This window comes from Callospermophilus lateralis, chromosome 3, assembly GCF_048772815.1.
Source record: "Callospermophilus lateralis isolate mCalLat2 chromosome 3, mCalLat2.hap1, whole genome shotgun sequence".
Lineage (NCBI taxonomy): Eukaryota > Metazoa > Chordata > Mammalia > Rodentia > Sciuridae > Callospermophilus > Callospermophilus lateralis.
Window position 1 is genome coordinate 187427002 of NC_135307.1, and position 16793 is coordinate 187443794.

Here is a 16793-nt window from a genome sequence, read left to right on the forward strand (position 1 = left end):
GAGACTGTTAGCGCCCTTGAACTGGGACTTATTTTCCCCTTTCAATTCCCCCTTCAATTTACCCTTTGCATAGCTTGATACACATCAGTGGCACTAAATAAATAAGCCATAATTAATACATATTTGGCTCTTGTACTGTTTATTTTCATCTTCTGAAGCTCAGATTAGAATACCCCACAGCTAGAATATTTAAATACTAAACCAAAGGGTTTCTTCTGCCCGCTTCTTTCTCTTGCCTTATAGTAAACTAATTATTTTAACCAGGGGAATGGCAGTGTCCCAGACCCCTTCAATTTGGCACCTTAATAATTAGATGACTTAAAAGAAAATACTTGTAGGAGTAGTGGTTGTGTGGACAAGTAACACATGTGTGCTTAAGGAAATAAGAAAGTCCCCTTAGGAATATTAATCTCCCCCTAGAAAGGCCTCACAACCAGCAGAGGTGTGTTGTCCACATGCACCATGTCTTAAACAGATTCAGGAAAAGCACCTGTCAGCACCTTTCCGAACTCACACATTTGCGTTCCCAAATGTACGTCAAGTGGGAAATTATTTCTGGTGTGGAAATAGTTCTGAGATACTGCCCAGGGAAGCTTCATGAATGAACCCTCATAACTTCTGGGAAAGGGAAGGAGAAGGCAATTGTACATTTGATATGGTTTCTCAGAATCGAATCATCTATTCAACCCTTGCTATGTGCTAAGAATTTAATACATACCATGCTACTTGATCTTCACAGTAATCTTACAACTTCAAAGTAATATCATCTCCATTTTACAGATGGGGAAACTGAGGGTCACGGAGATTCCATAACTTGCCCAAAGCTATGGCACTAGCAAGTGGAAGATGGAACCTAGGTCCACCTCGTTCCACCTGTGGGTTCTTAGCTATTGGTCCTCTGCTTGTCCATAAATTCGTCCTGTGGGAGTCTGACACCACTGCCAAGCGGCGGTGTTGGTACTTCCCTGTTGGAGCTAGTGAAGAATTTTATTTCCAGCAGCCAACAGTTGGAGTGGCAGTCAGATCATTAACTCGTCTCCCCTGAAGGAGCTTTGCTCATGGGACAGTCTTCAAATGGGGCATGAAAAGGCACTTGGCAAATTGCAAAAGGAAATAATGCTTCAAAATGAAAAATGGGTGCCCATTTATCAATTGTGGGCAACACAAGAGCAGGTGCCATCCATCCTGGGCCATTGCTAAAGTCAGTTCTAAGGAGTTATGCGGGTGGTGGTGCCGTTTGCATGCCTGGATTCTAATCTTCCACCAAGGCAGACGCCATTTCCATCTCTGTGTTATGTGGGCCCCGAGTGGACTCCCTCTTTGTTCTCTTTTATTTATTTATTTTTTCTTACTATTTAATGGTGGGGGAGACCCTCCAGGGCATCCCACAGGCATTTGCAGTATGCAGCCACGAGCTTTTAAAATGATTTCTTTCATATCAGTTTGAACAGAAAGACCATTTTTAACCTCAAGAGGGGGTTTGCCTCTTTCCCAAATTAAATGCTGTGATAGTGGAGATAGGGCCTGGTGTGAGGTTGAGCTGTGTGGGTGCTAGGACTACGGAATACAGGCCCCATGCTCCATTGCCCAAGGAAGAGTGAGTTTCCGAGGCTTAGGAGACTGTTTTCCTATTTGGTTACTTTGAATATTAGATGAACAACCTGAATAATTTATTCTCCTGATCTTCTTCCACTGCCTCTAAATAGGCCTTCCCACCTCATGGGCTCAGGACCAAGAGTGAGGGATTTAGAGCCAATTCGTAAAACTCCGTCAGTAGAAACCAGCAGAGGAGAACCCACTGCTGGGTGCGCTGGTTGTTAGCGCTGGAGGAAAGGATATTTATGCACATTCAATAGAGGAAGTCAAAATTGCCTTTCATAACAAAAACATGAAATTAAACTCTTTTGCCATTAGCTCAAACACCAAACAACCCAACAATTGCTTCTTTCTTAAAAAAGTAAAAACAAATATATAAACATATAAACACACGAGCAGGCAAAAACCAACAGCCAGCAGCATTCTGAGGGACTTGGAAGAACTCAGCTTTATTCTTTCTTCTGCACACTGAACCCAGCAAGGACTTATTGAGTATCGACTACACGGCCTACATTATAATTTTTTCATCCTGCTTAGACTCGGAGAGGCTGATCTGAGGTTCCCCATTTGATTGCAGTATCTTCCTCCTCCCAGTTTTCAATGATGAAGTTCTAAGATGCTGTGAACTTCCATGCCAGCTCTTGGCATTCTGTTGGATATAAACAGACAGCTTTTTCACAAGCTGCTGTGATCAAAAAAAACAATTCCAAGGTTTCCAATCTACATACAGAAATATGATTTGAAAATCCTCATACATTTGTATATGGATGGGAGAAAAAGCGATTAATATACGATGGTTTTCTATCTCCTCTTGCCCTTGTCCGCTGGAGGGAAATGGGTCTTGCTTGGAGCATCACCTCAGCTTTCCTTTATTAAGCAGAATCTGAATAATGGGTGAAGGGAAGCCAGGGTGGAAGCAGCCAGAGAAGCCCAGGGATGGCCTCACAAACACCTAAAACCTGGGGCAAAGAGTAGTGGGAGGAAGTGGAAGAGCACTTACTCGTTTCCAGGAGAGACTGCAGGAGCAAGTGATTCCACATGGAGGACGAGGGGCGTGCTGGATGCAGGAGCTTTAAGATGTATGTGAGTCATGTCCAGAGTTTTACCAAGTTCTTAGCAGTTATGTGTTTTGTTGTACTGTTGATATTATTGTTGTTGTTATCATTTTAATAGATAGGGACACAGCTTGTCAGCCAGGATCATTTGAGATTCTGATTATATCCAGATGATCATTCATTTATCCATTTGTCAATTCAACCACCCATCCATCCTTCTGTCTGCCTGTCCATTCATTCCATCTGTCCATCCATCTGTCTATCCACCTGTCCGTCCTATCCACCCACTCATCCATCCATCCATCCATTCATACCATCCATCTGTCCGTTAATTCCATCCATCCATCCTCCATCCTTTTATCTTTCTTTTTGGTTTATTTCACAGTTTTCTGCCTCTTTTGTGTGAAGCATTAAAATAACCTGGATTCTTGGGCAGGTAACCTTTTTATGTTATCATCAATTATGTGACCTCAGGTGATACGCAGATCTTGCAGCACCCCCTTTACACTCACCTGCAGCTAATTTACCTTCTGGACAGAGCGGGAGGGCATAACCTGGCACAGTCGCTTCAGTTCCAGTCACAGAGCAATATGTGCAGATGCACAGCCACTAGAGCAGTGGGCTCCTCTGAGGGTCCTGGGTGGTCACGTGGTCTCCCCTTGCAAGGTGCCCCTGAAGCACCTCTTCAGACTCCTGTCATGTTGTGGTCCATGTAGTCCATGGGGTGATGGGAAAGTCACTGACAGCCTGGGCCTGGGTTAGACTGGATGTCCTTTCCCACTTAAAAGTATCATGACTTTACATTATGTAAGGAATTTTAAGTTACAGACAAAATCATTTCCTGGGATTAATTGAGGGAACAGGGAACAGTGTGCAATTATTAGCTCTACCCAAGAGCTCTGCTTTTGACATCGGATGCATTTGATCCATCTGACACTGTTGCAGAACCTGCTTTTGTATTTATAGATCTCACAGTAAGTTGTTTCCACTGACATTTTATTCATATAATCAGGATGGCAGATGTTCAGGGAAGTTTTGAATTTCTTCCCTCACTTGTGAAAAAGCAAGGGCATTTCTCTGTCGTACAAATGTTGCAGCCCTCTCTCGACACAACCTGATGCATGCTAATAACAGTGGGAGGGAGACAGAGTCGCCATGGAAGTTTGAAGATGGCGTAGGGAATGGCAGTCAGGGTCTGCTGGAGTCGTCTTGGATGCACTTAAAGAACAGTCAAGCAGTAAGTGGGTTCTGGTAACGCTAACTCCATGCCAAGTTGGTGGATGGTTTTTGACATGCTGTTGAGTTCTTGCCTTCTCTAGATTTTTTACTCATAAATGCTAGATCAATTCTGCCTATATTATCAATGGATGAAGGTGAGCAAGTTGTTGACACAGAGTGTCTCGTGTAAAGCATTAAGCATCATACCTGGTAGCTATGACGATGATGACGGTGACTGGCTGGTACACAGCAGCACCCGCTCCTCCTGGTATATTTAAAGATCTAATGTCGGTGACTGGATGGTGGAGCATTGGCTTTGGCTTGATTCCTGGGTGTGCCACTTAGCAGTGTGATGTGGCACAGGTGGCTTAATCTCTGTGAGCCCAGTCCCTTATCTGAACAGGAGAGGATAATGACGGAAGCTCCCTCACAGGGCTTTGAGAGGACTAAGTGGGTTGGTGTGTAAAGGTCTCAGCTGAGTGTCCATCACAGAGGAAGTGCTCAGTAAATAACACTGGTGGTTGCTGCTATTATTGTTATTAACCAGATGTAAGCTGTAAGCACATTCTCTCTAAATGCAAGTAACATATGCTTTTAGTAATATTTTCAATAATATGGAACTGAAAAGCACTCGCCCTCCATGGTTCCAACTACAAAGTATTTTATAAAGATTGATAAGGGAGGAATTTGAAGGTTCCCAACATAAAGAAATGAATGGTAAGTGTTTAAGGACATGGACGTGCTAATTACCCTCATTATTTTACATTGAATATGTGTGTCAAATTATCACACTGTATCCCATAAACATGCATAATTTAAAAAGAATAAAAACAGCAACAATAAAAAAACCTAAAACAAAAGATTGCTAGCTGTTTGGAAAGTTTCATAGATCCTTCCCCAGGCACATGAAAGCATTTAAGTGACATATATTTACTTAAATAAAAGTTACATCATTAATTATTATTTTTACTGTGCTTCCATGTGATAGTGACACATGTATTTCTGCAATCTGCTTTTGTCCCCTCACCCTCAGTCTTGGCCATCTTCCTAATCTTTATAATATAGGAAGCACTGCGTGTTTAAGTCAGCTTTTTTTTTTTTTTTGGCTGCTGTGACCAAAAGACCTGACAAGAACAATGTTAAGGAGGAAAAGTTTACTTGGTGCTCATGGTTTCAGGAGTCTGGAGGCTTGAGGTGAGGCTGAACACCATGGAGGAAGAGTGTGGTAGAGGGAAGCTGCTCAGAGCATCACACCAGGAAGCAGGGGGAGAGAGAGAGAGAGAGAGAGAGAGAGAGAGAGAGAGAGAGAGAGAGAGAGAGAGAGCATGAGAGAGCACATGAGAGTGATTGCTCCCCTCCCCACTGAAAGAATATAAACCCCCAGGGCACACCCCAGTGACCTACCCCCTATAATCATACCCCAACTGCCTACAGTTAGTACCCAGTTAATCCCTATTAGGGGATTGATATTGATTGGGTGTTACGGCTGTCATAACCCAATCACTCATTTCTAGTCTCTCTTACATGAACTTTTAGACACCTCATATCTAAACCATAACACTCCCTGATTTGGGAGATCCTGGCTCTGTTTCACACATGAGGTTTAGGGGATACCTCGTATCTCACTGTAACACTACACAAGAGCAAGAGCTAGGACAAGTCTGGATGGTACTGTTTCTTTTCTATCCTGAGGTTGTTTCCCTGGGTTTGACTCAGGTATTGGAGAGGTGACAGGCAAGAACCAAGTTTCACTCCTCTTGGCATCATCACTGTGGGTAAGCAGGAAGAAGGACAGGGCATGTACACGAGCTGTCAGGAGAAGGAGCTGCTCAGCAGAGGCTGCACCCCAGCAGTGTGTCCAAACCAAGATGGCACCACTTCTAAGTACAGTGTTTAGTGATCTCTCTCAAAAAAAAAAAAAAAATGGTAGCTTTTAACAAACGGAGGGTGTGTGTATGGCAGGTGTGCGGGCAGCATGGTTGATGGGGTACTGTGAGATGGTTCTTTCTCATCTTGGCCCTTCTTTCCGGGACCCACTTCTCCAGCAGCCTCCACCTGCCTTCTGATCCTCTGATGAAGAATTCAGACACTCTATTTGGCCAATAGCTGAGCTTTGTTGTGCTCTTTGTTATGTCCCATGTTTCATTATTTAGTATCATTGTTATTTGGAACTGAGGAGAATCCAGGGGTGCTCTACTGCTGAGCCACACCCCCAGCCTTTTTAATTTTTATTTTCAGACAAGTTCTCTCTAAGTTTCTTAGGGCCTCAGTCTCCTGAGTCACTGGAATTATAGGCATGCACCCCACATCTGGTTATGCTTTGAAATAGTGGTCAATATTTTAAAAATTCCAGGCGTGTTTCACATAGAAGTCTGGGATCTTGTCTTCTCCTGAGAGTTGATCAGCTTCAGTTATCCCCTTTCTGGGGGACAGGTGCTCTCTTGCCAGGTTCATCACGCATGTCACCTGCTAGCTCATCTTTTGTGTTCCAGGAAGTCCCCTGGCGCAGAGGGCTTGCTCACAGGGCTCTCTGGGCAGGACAGCCGGCCTCACCTTGCCTGCTCTCTCCCTCCGGGCTGAAGCCCATGTCCTCTGGAAAGCCTCACTCCAACCACTCTGTTCCCTGGCATGTCTTGGACAGGGTTGGAGAAAGGGCTCCCCCTCAGATAGGAGGAGACTGTATCACCACAAATGTCTAGGGTTTCCAACAAAAGGTGACTATATAAAGCAGATGACTGACTTTCAAATCCACCATTGACGGAGGACTTCCCTTCTGCCAGTCCCCGGGGGAGAGCTCTCCCTGCCTGACCCTCTTCTCCAGGGTCACGTCCAACACTCACGTAGGAAGTTTACATGTATTTATCTAATCATATGATTCATGGCTCCTTCTCCCACCCTCTGAACTGCAGGGTCAGCTCACCATTGTACCTGCTGGGTCTCACAGGTGCCGGGCCCACTGGAAGTGCTCTACGAGACTTATTGAATAGACGAACGACTAAGTAGTAGCTTGAGAAATAACGCTGCCTGATCCATCAAGTTGACTTGGGAACAGAAAGCTTTTGCATATTAAAGTTCTTCCCAGAGAAGATGGGAAGTATGAAGGCAAATTCCTACTTTCTCCTCCAGAGGAAATTAGAAATTAGGAGGGAAATGTGCACCCCTAGATCAATATATGGCAAGATTTCAGCTGCGTAACCTTAAAGCCCAAGCAATTAACTTTGTTTGAAAAGGTCGGCAGCAGTGCTCTTCCCCTTGACAAGCTGAGCTGTCTAGCAGCACTCCTCTCCAATTAGAAATCTCTTTGGCAAAGTTAATCAGAGGCTTATTTATGCTGTCATACTTCAGGGAGGTGCATCTGTCCCAACTCCAACCTGCTGGGGAGCAGGTAGTGTTTCCTTGGCCATTCCTAATACAGCACAGGAATCTTGCCGTGACTATTACAGAAACCAGTGGTAAAAGTGGTTGTGTGTTTTGAGTCTCTGCTCTGCAAACACTGGATTCCTTGATAGATATGACCTTCAAGCTGTCCATTACCTGTAAGGTCAATATCACTCTTGTTCTTATTTCAGGCAGAGGAAACTAAAACTCAGAGAGGCTTAGCCAATGGTCCCAAGCCACAGTCTGAGATGTGGAACCTCTTACTGGTGGAACCTGGATAGTATGACCATTCTGTGTATGATCTCTCAAATTCTGGGCTGGGGGAAGTGGAATTGGGGTTCCAGAGGGAAAACTGACCCCTCAATTGAGTTATGCTCAATTAGGAAACTGCAAAGGAGTAGGTTGAAAATAATAATAATAATAAAAGATACCTGTGCAGGCTGGTATGTGCAAAGAAATTATGTTCTGTTTATTTAATTAATATTTGTGGTACAATTTAGAAATAAGGATTCATCATGTAATTGATAGTTGAATTTAATGACTAAATTAAAAATACTAAATGTCATCATTTCCACAATCCCAAAGGGAAGGCTCTTCATTATTACTGTAGCTTCTACTTCCAGATATTCTTAGCCTATGGCCTGTGCACATCCTCCTGGTACATGTTTTAAGTCACATGTACCGAATTACATAGAATACCCAGTGTGTAGTCAGAGTTCTCTAGAGGAACAGAATCAACAGGAAGTATAATTATAAAAAGGGGAATTATTAGATTAGCAGAAGCTGGATAGTCCACAATGGCCATCTGTAGGTTGGAGAGCTGGAATCAATAGCTGCAGAATCAAAGAGGCTGAAGCCCCAGAACAAGAGACAGAAGGCTGCTGGAGAATCACTGGCAGAGCCCACTTTGGAAGAGTGAAGAAGTTAGAGTCAGAAATCCTAAGACAATCGCAGCAGCAATCAACAACCAGTTTAAGAAGAATGGAGCTTGCATCTGCTGCTGCTTCCTTGTTCTTCCTACTTCTGTTCCATCCAAGCCATCATCCTATTGGATGGTGCTGCCCATGCTTAGGGAGTGTCTCTATTTCAGTTGGCTATCCCACATGCCAATCAACCCTTGACACACCCTCACTGACACACCCATAAACCTCTTAATCCTTGCCATCCCTCAATCCAATCAAGTTGACAATTCAAATTAACTATTAAAAGCACCATTGCATTCATGGGGCCTCCACCCTTGGGGACCTGATCATCCCCCAAAGCCCTACCTCTTAATGACATGGGTTAGGATTTCAACACATGAATTTTGGATAAACACATTTAGACAAGAGCGGTCTCATTGTGGGAAGATTTTGTATTAACATTTAAATTTTAGTCTCCAGAGAGTGGACAGGAGAGATGGAAGGTCATGGGATTGGAGAAGAAGGTGGACTTTGGGACCAATGGGGAACCAAGTTCAAATCTTGGACATTAGCCCAGTGGTCATGGGCAAATTACTTAACCTCTCTGAGTCTCTGTTTCCTTTCTTAAAGAAGGAGAATCTTGATCTCCTTGTGAGATTGCTGTGAAGATGAAGCCTCTGAAATACCAATCTACCTTAGACTGTTTGCTGAATGCAAAACAGTTCCTGCCCTCGTACAACTTATAGTTTTAGGTAGAGATGGAACAAAAAACATTATGATAAGATACATTAAATGCCATTGTGAGGGACATAGTGCAGGCTGGTAAAAATGAGGAGCCCCTAGCCTAAATTCACCATGTGGGTGTGATGGGTGCAAGAGACCTACAGGCAGATCAGGAAGGTAGCCAGGGCTGATGGGCAGATGAGTGGCCCAGGGAAGATTTGGAGGTGTGCCTTTTAAGAAATGTGCATTTTATTATGGCCCCGATAAATATCCAGCTGTCTGATGGATATTGTCCACTTGTGTCTTTCAAGGGTCTCAGATTTAACATGCCCAATGCTCATTATTGACTTCTTCCCACTTAAGTCGCCCCCTTTGATGGACAGAAACTCTGTGTTTCATTGCCTACAAGCCATCCTGGAGTCACCTCAATGCTCTCTTCTATTCCATGAATCCTGTCAATGATGCCTTCTCATTCCATTCCTTGTCACCTCCAGGGCCACCACCCTGCATAAGACACCACCATTTACAATGGAATCCTAACGCCCTCCCAGCTCCTGCTCTACCCGTGGTGGTCCATGTTAGGTCGGTGGTGGTGGAGACTTAGTGGCAACTTAGAACAAAGCAGCCCGCACCGGAAAAGAACATCAATCAGATGCAGGCGGAAATGCCTGTCAATCAGCCAGATCTCCTGACTAACGCCTATCAATCAACAGGACCCCCCTGGCCAATCCTGGAGTTCAGCCAACACCCCTGACCAACTCCAAGGGGGCAAGGGACCCTAGAAAAACCTTTTCCTGTCCCAAGCCCTTTCCTTCCTGCTGTAAGCCCCATAAAAGTCCAGTCTGGTCGAGCTTCCACGCGGTTTCTCCCCAGACCCTTCTCCTGTCCCCTCTGTGGGTCTGATCAAGTTCCGCCTGGGAGTGATATCTCAATAAAGCCTGTTCAGCGGCCCTTTTAAATCTGCCTCCTTTGGCCATTGCCTGCCCTGACTGATCTGACAGTCCATTCTCTGCCCACCAGCCTGGGTGACATTTCTTTGGCATAGGTTAGATAGGGTCGGCTCTGTTGTAGTCTACCCATGGCTGGTTCTCTCTTCTGAGCCAGGGCTGCTGCTCCTGGCCTCCTGGCTGCCCACTGACTCCCTCTGCTGTCCCCCAGCCACACTGACTTCCTTGCTGCTCCTTGAATGTGCTGACAGGCCCCTGCCGCAGGCCTCTGCCTTATCCAACCTGATGCTGGGCATGCTGCTCTCCTGGGTGGACGATGACCTCACTCCCTCATTTTAACAGCCCTTCTTCAAATGTCCACTCTGTCTAAAGGCCCTCTTGGGCTTCCTGTGTGGAATGGCCCCTCGGTACCATCATGGCACTTGACTCTTCCTCATGGCATGTGTGACCACTGGCCACCTCAGGTCCTTGCTCATTTTCTCTCTCCTTCCACCAGCATGAGCTCTGTGGAGCAGAGAATCTGCCTGTTCCATTCTCCATTGTATCTGTGACACACAGTCATGCCTGGCATGTGGATGGGACTTAAGGGACAGGTGTGTGCTGGAGCATAACCCAATCATGTCACACGGCTCTCTCCAATGGGCCATGAATTGGCCAAATTCTGCCAGGTCAGTTGGGTGGTCACCCTTATAGTCCAGTACTGTGGCCTCTACCAGATCTATCCACCCTTCAGCCACATCTGCAGAAGCTCATTTGAGCCACACTCAGGCCCCACAGGAGGATGTTGATGTTTGAGGAAGAGCACGGGGAAGAGATGGTGCTGGCCTCTTGGCGGCAGGTCACTGGACACACAGAGAGTAGTTACTTTCTTTCTTTTTCTTTTTGGTACCAAGGATTGGACCCTGGGGTAGTTAACCACTAGTCACATCTCCAGCCCTTTTTTGTTTTGTATTTTGAGACAGGGTCTTGCTAAATTGTTTAGGGCCTTGTTAAGTTGCTGAGGCTGGCCTCAAACTTGTGATCCTCCTTTCCCAGCCTCCCAAGTTGTTGGGATTTCAGGTGTGTGCCACTGCCCCTGGTCTGAGAGAGGTTTCTATCTGCAACTCTGTCTGGTGGATACTGACATTTCCAAAAGGACACATCTGTGCCCCGGAGACCAAATGAGATGGTTTGAGTGGGCTTGGAAGAGACTCATTACAATAGTTATTTCTTTTAATGTGCTTCTGCTCCTCAAACATGATTGATGGCTGTTCTAGCCCAGGGCCAGGCGTCAGCAGGATAGAGGAGCGAGCTGTGTCCCAATGGCTCGCCCAGGGTTACATAACGAGACAACCGCAGATGCATTACCAGGTGATTTTAGCACAAAACAAGATTGAATAACACAATCAGAAAGTTATTCTCTTTTCCATTCTCTTTTAATGTTTCTGATTATAGAAGGAAAAGTCTCGTCTGGTGCTTGAACACTCGCCAGCCCTGATTCATCAAGGAGCCAGCGAGTTGCGGGCTCAGATGGCTCCACAGGCAAAGGCCAGGATCCAGTGACGTGCTTGTTTTCACTGTTTATTTTAATTGTGTCCTACTGGTGGCAAGCAGTGCTGGTTTCCATTGGTTGTGATACAACATTTCAATCTGTATACTTTTATTTAAGTAAGAGATTGACTTGACTTAAATAAATTACATAAATGATAGAAGAGCAGATCGTGACTGATGCGGTAATCAGGAAGGTGGAGCCCACAGGACGGACGTGGCAGAGGTGGGGGTGGTGTTGGGCTCCAGCCCAGCAAGGGTAGGGCCCACCAGGCCCGGCCACACTCTTGTCTGGGTTGTGCGACTCATCTGGGCAGGCTCTGGCTCCTGGTCCTCTATCACCTTCCAGTGACTTTGAATCAGGCCCCCAGGTGCTTCATGCCAACAATTCAGACCCCAGAGCCTGCCCCGGGTCTTTGGGAAACCACGGTGACCCAGTTATTGAAGTCTAAGTGGCCCTCCTGTCAGTGTTCAGGGACTCATTAAAACATAGTTGGATCGGCCTCAAGCGTGGCATACAGCGCTGCCCTTTCTAAGAACCGAAATCCAAAGTCAAAACATGTTTCTGGGAATGTCACCATGTGCACATTCCCATCTTCTTTTTTCCCTGCCTCGTGCCTTTGTACATTCAAAGACCTGTCTGGGCAACGTGTGACCTCCAGAGGAGACAATCTGATGTGACGAGACTCCACAACCAGTTCCACTCTTGGAATACCACTGAGGGGCCAGGCAGTGGTCACTCAAAGAGCCCGTGGTTGTTTTGAACCACGTAGCTGCCCACAGTACTGGTGAGTGACACTTGGGACAGCCACTCTGCATGGAAAATGAGTGAGGGGACGTCTCTCTGGGTGCTTCTGACGTCCTGGTGAAGCAACAGCTGCGGTCACCACAGGGCTGTTGACCATATAAAGCAGCATTTGTAGTCTGGTTGGTTTAGCAAAGTGAGGCATTCTGCTGACGGAGGCGAGGGTCCAGCATGTCCCTCACGACATACCATGTATTTTACTTAAGTTCCTGTGCTTAATTCTCAGGGCAGTTTTAAGCAGCATCTGGTATTGACCCCATTTTGTTGATGAAGAAGTCGAGACGCCATGGCTGTGCGTGGCCGTGAGCAGCAGAGCTGGGCTCCCACACACCTCCTGTGCCTGCGCTCGTGCACCCTGAGGGAGATGTGATTTCTGTGACTTAAAAAGTGATTTTAAGATTCTGGAACTTAATGTCCCAGCTCTGCCACTTCCCAGCTGAAGGGTGGCACCATGGGTACACTGGCCAGAGGCAGGTGGCAAGCCCACAGGGGAGGAACAAGGAGACGCAGAGTTAGGGGAAAGGGCAGCTCCCTAGCTGTGGCAATGGTGGAAGGACACAGCCAGCTGCAGGCTGCACTCTGTGGGGGCCCAGGAGAGTGGAGGCTGACCCCTCCTTCCCCTTGCCCTCTGCCTGTCACCTGATGCCCAACCAGAGGCCCTGGGGCTGGCTGACGCAGCCCACAGAGTTCACCTCCCAGGGGAAATGCAGGGTGGAGGGTGGTGGGGACAGGATGCGAGGCGTCAAGGGAGAGCACTGGCCCTCATGCCCGCCCTTCCTGAGCCTCGTGGTGACCACAGCCCTGAGAGGAGTTCAGCAGGGCCTTGTCCTCTGGAGGCTCCGGTGGGTCATGAGTGCAGGCCAGGCTTGGCGAGTCCCTACCTCCAGCAGGTGCCGCCCAGGCAGTGTGGGCTGCAGTCACCGTGGTACTTGGTGCTCCACTGGGAAGGGAGAGCTTCCAAACGCACAGGCGGCTCACAGCTTCTCCCTGGCTCCAGCCAGAGGCGGCTCTGAGCTCCCTGCTGCTGTGGTAGTGTGGGTAGTGTCCCCAAAGTTCATGTGTTAAAAGCTTGGTGTCCTTGACACAGTGGGCCTTAGAGGTGGGGCTGGGTGGAGTTCCTTAGGTCACTGGAGTGGGACCTCCAAGGGGAGGTCTTCTTGCCCCCTCTCTGCTTCCTGACTGGTGAGCTCAGTGGTTTGCTCTGCCATAAGCCCCTGCTTTGATGTGCTGCTCTCATCAGGGCCCAAAGCAATGGGGCTGTCTGATCTTGGACTGGAACCTTCAGAACTGTGAGCCACAGTGAACCTTTTCTCTTTAGTCAGTTGCCTCAGGTGTTTCAGTATGGTAACACAAAGCTGGGCTGCACACTTGCCCCAGCAGCCTGTCAGCACACAGCTGGCCTTGTGAGTGCACCTTCCACGGAGGCAAAAGTCTGCTCGAAAGAAAGAAGCTTTTGTAGCCTAATCCTGCAGTGGCAGCCGTTGCTGTGTCCCATTGGCTAAAAAGAGGGAATTATACAGGGGCATGGGGAGACCAGGAGGTGGGGATGACTAGAGGCATCTTAATGCCTACCACAGTGACCTCATCTGAAGAGTAAAGCAATCATATCATGATGTGGCAGAGCACGACACTTTGGATAAGTCAGCGAACACAGAGCCACACACACAAGAAATCAGACTCACAGAAGTCTGTGGGGTGGGTCAGGGGACACTGTCCATGTGAAAGTGCTTTGCAAATAAATAGCTCTGAGGACCTACCAACGGCCTCCATTCTGCAAAGTCATCTGGATCCCAGGCTCGCTTGCTCTCTCTGCCGAGCTGGGGCCTCTTGGACGTCCTTCCCTCCTGACCCTCCCAGGTTGGGTCCTGCAGCTTCCTGGCCCCTCTGTCTCCTCTGTGGCCTTTCCTCCCCGACGCTGCCATCACACGGCCTGTGTGCAGCCCCAGCTGTTGGCCTGAGCTGTCGTCCAGGAAGTCGCACGAGTGTGTGGCTTCTGTTGTCACCCTGTGCAAGTTCCCCCCCCAGCTGCCTGCTTGATCCCTGGGGTCTTTCAAAGACCCGCGTCTCCAGTCCAGCTGTTTTCCTGGAGGTGACCTGCCTCAGTGCTGTCGTCCCCAGGGCTGTGGTCCCCTCCCTTGTGCTACAGAGGAATCTGGGGGGGAACCTTCTAGGGCGCTCTCTCCCTCACTCCGTTCAGCTACCCCTGGGTGCTGCTGGTTTCACTTCCAAAGTGACTCTCAAGGCTGTTCTCTTTTTTCCTCACTCTTAACCTTTTATTTTGAAATAATTTTACATTTATGAGAAAGTTCCAGAAGCGGTGCCCTCAGCGGCTTCTCCCCAGTACCTAGACAGAGAGCCACAGGGGCAGGGACTTCACACTGGCGCAGCTCTGTCACTAATCTACAGACGACACCCTGCTTTGCCCACTGTCCATCCCACTGATGTTCTTTCTCTGTGCAGGGACTCCACGCCTCCCTGGTCCACGGTCCTCGGGGACAGTCAGTCCTCCATCTTCCTTGTTCATGATCTTGAGAGGTGTCGAGATTCTTGCCCAGTTTGCTTTACAGATCGTCCCTCAACTTGGTTTTTTTTTTTTTTATGTATTTTTCATGAGTGTGTGTTGCATTTTTGGCAAGGATCCCACAGATGCGCTCTTGTGCCACCTTCTAGAATCATGTCCAGAGTCCCACAGAGTCCCATTCCTGGGGATGGTGACTTTACTCACTGGGGGACAGTGGTGGCTGCCAGGAGTCTCTTCCGTCAAGTTACTGTTTTTTGCTTTGTATTTAGCAAGTGTCTTGTGGGGATTTATTTTGAGGTTTTTCAAATATCCTGTTCTTCATGGTACTTTCACCCACTAATTTCACATCTGCAGATGGGGATTCCTTCCTGCGACAATATGGCATTGGTGTTAGCCAAATGACGATTTTCTATTTCCGTGGTTCCTTCAGTTGTTAACTGATATTGTCACAAGAAAAATCCATCTCCTTTCCCTTAGTTATTTGCTTATTTGTTTCCTTTACTCATATCAGTATAGACTCATGGCTATTGTTCTGAGTTATAATCCATTCACATCATTATTTATTTTGTTATTGAAGCTATTAGGGATCTGGCCAGTGGCAGTTCCCTCCAGGGGCCCCATTGTCCTTTTGATATGCTTTGGTCATTTTTGGAGCATATGATCAACTTGTTCTGGGCCCATCTTTTCCAGCACTCACTGTGTCGTCTTCTGTGGGTTGAATTGTGTTCACTCAAACAAAATGTTTAAGTTAAAATCCTGGGTCCTGTGAATGTGGCCTTATTTGGAAAGGTCTTTGCAGATGCAGTCAAGATGGGGTCACACTGGATCATCATGGTCCCTAGCTGAATGACTGATGTTCTTGTGAGGTGAGGGAGATTTGGACAACAGAGGAGGCACACAGGAGAGGCCGCATGATGATGGATGCAGAGATTGGTGCGGCGTAGCTATGGCCGTGGATCAACCCCCAGAGGATGGAGGTCTCATGGAAGGCTCCTGGGGCCTCCAGGGGGAGCTTGGCCCTACTGACACCTTGACTTTAGCCTCCAGAACTGCAGGAGGATACATTTCTACTGTTTTAAACCACCCAGACTGTGGTGCTTTGTTATAGCCAAGCTCAAAAACAAATTCAGAATCAGTTGTTTCCCAGATGAATCAGTTGTTTCCTGATTCTTTTCACTGGAGAGTGGCCTTTCAATGCCAGAATCTGTGGGCCGGCATGGCCTTCAGCCTCTGTGGGGTCAGTGGATCTGCTGCACCCTATGGGCTGGAGCTGCCCGACTCTGGGCCCTGCACCCTTCTCTTTTCACTTTGTGGCCTTGCACATAATGTCATATTGTCCTTTGTCTCTTAACAACAGTCTAACCCACCATCTCCTCCTGCTTGGACAGGTGCAGTAGCTTCTTAATCTCTACATCCCACTTTTGATTTCTCCCAATCTAATCTTGATGATATCACCAAGAGGATCTCATTTAAAAATGAGATCATTTTTATTCTAGCATAGATTTAGATTTACAGGAACATGGCAAAGGTAGCATGAAGAGTTCCCATATACCACGTGTCCAGTTTCTTCTATTATTAATATTTTAGATATGAATAATAATATAATGATAGCACCTTTTTCACAATCAGTAAACCATTACGTTATCATGATTAACAAAAGTCCTCACTTTATATGGGTTTCCTTGGTTCTTCCTGAGGTCCTTTCTCTGTTCCTAGAGCCCCTCTGGTGAACCTTGATTTAGTAGTCATACCCTCTTGAGCCTGAGAGTTTCTCGGACTTTCCTTGTTTTGATGACCTTGACAGTTTCGAGAGGCACTGGTCAGGTATTTTGTAGCGTGTCCTTCAGTTGGGATTTGTCTGATGCTCTCTCCTGAACAGACTGGGGTTATGAGTTTTCGAGAGGAAGACCACAGAGGTAAAGTTGCTTCTCATCACCTGCTATCACAGGTATGCACAGTCGACATGATTTATGACTCTTGACTGACCCTGACCACCCGGCCAGGCAGTTTGTCAGGTTTCTCGGCTGCGGAGCTGCTCTTTCCCCTTCTCCTCCCGTACTCCCTGGAAGGAGCTCACCGTGAGCATCTCACTGTTGTGAAGGGGGTTGTGACAAAGCATCC